The following is a 4,602-nucleotide window of genomic DNA, read 5'->3' as shown; positions in this document are numbered from 1 at the left end:
CTGGCCCAGATTCCGACAAAAATAATAATATGGGGGGAAAAAAAGAGAGATAGAGAAAAAAGCACGGGGATTATATTTGTTGTAACCAAGCCGAGCAGGTGGTGGTGAAATAACGTCACACGGTTTTTTTCTCTCTCTCTCTTTCTCTCTTTGCTTCCAAAGAAAGTCACTCCGCTCACTCTGAAATCCCAATCCAGTTAAAAGGGGAACACTGGCCACTCTTTCGAGCATTGATTTCATTGATCTGCTGTCAACAACTAAAGCACTCAGAGAGAGAGGGCCCAGTCTGCCCCCAATAAAACGCACCAGATAGACAGCTGACGCTGACGCGCAAAACTCTGAAACAGCAGCTTTTCTGCTAAATTTAAGATAAAGGGATGACGTCAGGTTGGAAAGCAGGCACAACTGCAGTGCAATTAAAAAAAATAACAATGAAGAGTGTTATGTTGCTCTTTTAAATGTGTGTTGCACTAAATCTATGATAACAAGTTGAATCACATTGACAGAATGAGGGCTGATAAATTTAGCAGTTTTTACTTTCCATAAAGTGCTCAGAGACCTAAAGTCAAGGAGAAATAGCATTCCTCTTATCTAATGATGTGCATAAGAGAATGTTGTCAGTTTTGTTGTCCCTGTAAATGTCACAGATCAAGTATCTTTACTCTAGAAACCTGCCACATATGTTCATGAAATGACATCATTGAAAAGGCCTTGAGATTTGCCAATATGTTGCATTGGTTAGATGAGTCCAATGCTAAACGTTTTGGTAAAAAAAAAAAAAAAGAAGAAAAAAGCTATGCGTGGAGCAAGGTGAAGCACAGTGGTGGCAGCATCATGCTGTGGGGATGTTTTCTTCAGCCGTAGCTTGGAAGATGGATGGAGATGTCCTGTTAGAAGCATCAGCATGACAACAACCGTAAACAGTCAGCCGGAGCACCAGCGGTTTTGGATCAAAGCACACGTATGCGTTAGAATGGCCTAGTTAAAGGCCTGGACTGAAATCCAATGGAGAGTCTGCGGCCAATTGATCTTCAGATATGCTCTCCATCCAATCTGACCGAGCTTGAGCGAAAGAGGAATGGGCTAAATAGCTGTGCCTCCAGATGTGTAAAAGTTGGTGGAGACATTTCCCAGAAGGAAGTTCAGAGTTCAGGCTTCGGGGTCGGAGTATAAAAACAATGTCTTGATTTTATATTTCGTGTGGTTATTACCACATTAAAAGCACAGTTAGATACGTTAAGGTTTGTGGGTGTAGCGTGACAAACTACCACAGCAAAGCACTGTGACCACTAATGCTTTTTTATTGCCAATATTACATAAAGCATTTGATGTTTGCCATTTTTTAATTAGATTTTGTAACATAAACCCATAGAAAAATAGAGATTTCACAGAAAATATTTAACTCATTGGATTCATCCCTTTGAGGCTACTCACTGTGACTCTCGGTCGTCTATATTTTGTGACCGAGATTTTGCAGCTCTTTCTACATGATGTCAGATCTGTACCACCGTTCAATAACACTTTGCGTTTAATAGCCCTGCACCATGAAGGGTTCGGCGTGTGATTTATGCATGACTGGGTCTGCGGCAGGAAGCAAATAATGAAAGTTGTTTTTTTAGCAAAACAAACTGCTTTCAAGTCTGCACGTTGGGTTGCATTAATCAGATTTGTCAGGGTGGAAAACAAAAGGAGAACTCTCCATCCCTGTTTGCACACCAGCGCCTCCCTCATTCACTCCCACTTTGAAACACATGTGTGAAAACAGCAACATTTATGGTTGCTCAACTCCGCCGTGTGTTTGTCTCCTGCGTCCACCAGATGTTTGCTGTCCTCCTCCACACGTAAAAAAAAAAAAAAGACTCTGAGAAAGATCCTGATAGGAAGCAGAACCTCGTCTCTCACCATCCACATCAGCATTCCACCTCGGATGCCCCGGATTCCCCTGGTCCGGTCCAGAGACAGCACCGGGTGGGTTGGTGAATACCTCAGCGACCCGGTTATGCAACCGGAGGGATTGTGGAATTCCTGAAGTCGGTCGAGTTCCAGCTGCATTCCCCGTGGGTGCAAAGTGTCACTTTTCACACATCCCACGCACACGGGCGCACAAAGAAAAGCTGCAAACCCAAATCCCCCCCATGTGTTTAACACACAGTCTGACCCACATAAAGAAAATCCCTTCAGTGAGTTTCACATAGTTTAAGTCACAGCAGATTAACCTCTTGACCCGTTTTTGTTCCGAAAGGTAGAGATTTTGTCAAACAGGCGTGATGAAGGTACAAATGACGCATGACGTGACTGAACCAGATGTAAACAAATCATCTGATTAGGTCTGAGTGGATCCTCTGTAGACGAAGTACCATGTGAGAAACTGTTCCCCAGAAATAAGGCTGGTTTCCTGGTGATCTTGTGTCTACGGGGGAACTTGTGTAACCAGATTAGGGGCAGTTAGTTTTAGGCCTGAGGGTCATAGAGGGCCGACCGGTTTTTAAGCTGCCTTTTTGAAAAATCCGTCTGGCCTGAAGCAGTTTGCCAAACACTCAAGTTCCTCATTCATTCAAATGTTTGGGATGCTGAAACCACCTGGAAGCAACCCAACTTGTTTCCATGACCAAAATCACAAACAGGTCTTCAAGATCTGATTACTGCTGAGGTTTAGGGGGGAAATGTATTAGCAGTAAATATAAGACATTTATAATCAGGAATTAGTAAATGAAGCTCAGATACTGCGATTGCAGCTTCAGCAATTAATTATTTGAGCCACAATAAGTTTCACAACAACATGTAAAAAAAATATGTAAACTAAAAACAGTAATTTTTATTAAAAGTAAATCTTAGGCTGTCAATATTAGAATATAACACTTATTCAGATGGATCTAAAAACAAAAAAAGGCCTACAATGCCCCCTAGTGGTTGTGTTCATACATCAGAAAAGAAACGAAATTAATATTTGTTAATATTAATATTAATATTTAATGTATGTCGCCAATATTTTGAAGCATTGACATGTAAGTTGTTCTATTTGCCTACTCTATTTGCCTTTATTTTGTAAAATGATGCAAAGTAAGTTTTTTTTTTTTAAAAGAAGTCATTGTACCTCATTCTAAGACAGAGGAACAAACATATTTAACTGAGAAAGTTAACCAAAGTATTTTCTTTTTTTCTTTCTTTTTTTTCTTTCTTTTTTAAATAAATGATACCAAGATTTAAATACAACTCACAGTATTTATAGCAAATGGTCACTTTATACAGTCATGGATTAAGTGCATGAAAGATATTGGCTCCATGCAGTAGAGAATAAAAGTTGTTCTCTATCAATTACATTTGTGTTGGTAGAAACACAAATGTCCTGAACTGTCTTACACTGAAGACTGAGCAGGAAAGAGAATTAAACCCAACCATAGTTATTGTTTTAGTATAATGAAGAAAACATACAACATTAGTTACACACAGAAAATTTACATTTGAACACTACTTGTGGCTTATGATTAGGGCTGTAATGATCCAATAATCTCACAATATGATACACGATGCACGATATTCTTCTCACGATACAATATATATTGTGATATTCAGCAAACGATACAATTCGATACACTTTTGCGATTTTCTGAAAGATTTTAGAGGGGCAGAGTGATTTTGGTGACATTTTGTGAACGTTATAAAGTTGGACTGAATTAATATAACTGAAAACTGATTAAAAGCACCAACTACACAATACGTGGCTCTGGTTGGACATGGACACAGAGTTAAAGTCGACAGCTGGACAAAATGAATCTAAGTGGTGAGAAAACATGTTTCTTTTAGTTGAAACAGTACAAACTGTAGCTTACATGCATTTATAAAATAAATAAAGTGCACCAAGTACCCTGCTCTGAATAGTTTGATACATTTTTAACCTTGACACTTAACATCTGAAGCAATCACTCTAAGCCTGATGACCTAATCACTCTCTCGGCGACGCAAGCAGTGAGTGAGCAAGGTGACAGTTGGATATTACGATACTTGCGGATGAATATCGATTTTTTTCTAGGAAAGAAAATATCAATATATCTCAAAAAATCGATATTATTACACAGCTCTACTTATAATCGTATAAAAATGTAATAAATAAGCTATTTGCTTGCTTAAAGTCTGTACTGTTCAATGGACTGAGAGACTGCTATGATTTTTTCCTCTCCATGTACGGGAAGCACTGTGCTGCCAAAATTCACCAAATAAAACACAGCAGATTGTATGGAGTCATTACTTATGTCATTCACACCCCTGACCAGCAGGGGGCGACAGCAAATCACACACAATCATCTGGGGGCAGTGTCTGCACTGCAGTCTGCCATTTCTGGCATTTTGCTGAGCACTAATGGGCACAGGAATGTGTTCAGCTGCCTTTCTCTTTGGAACMCCTGCCATGTCCACACTACAAAGCTGACTGGCCATCTCCACATTGAAGTCTTTGTGCGTCATGGGCTTCACTCCTTTGGCTCACCAACCTAGAGATGGAAATTAGCCTGTAATCTGGTTCCGTGTGCATCTACTCTGATTATAATAATTTACTGTACATATCCCATGGCAAACAAAGAAATAAAACAACAAGAACAAAACAAA

This window comes from Poecilia reticulata, unplaced genomic scaffold, assembly GCF_000633615.1.
Source record: "Poecilia reticulata strain Guanapo unplaced genomic scaffold, Guppy_female_1.0+MT scaffold_672, whole genome shotgun sequence".
NCBI classification, from domain to species: Eukaryota; Metazoa; Chordata; class Actinopteri; order Cyprinodontiformes; family Poeciliidae; genus Poecilia; species Poecilia reticulata.
Note: the sequence above shows the minus strand (reverse complement) of the source record.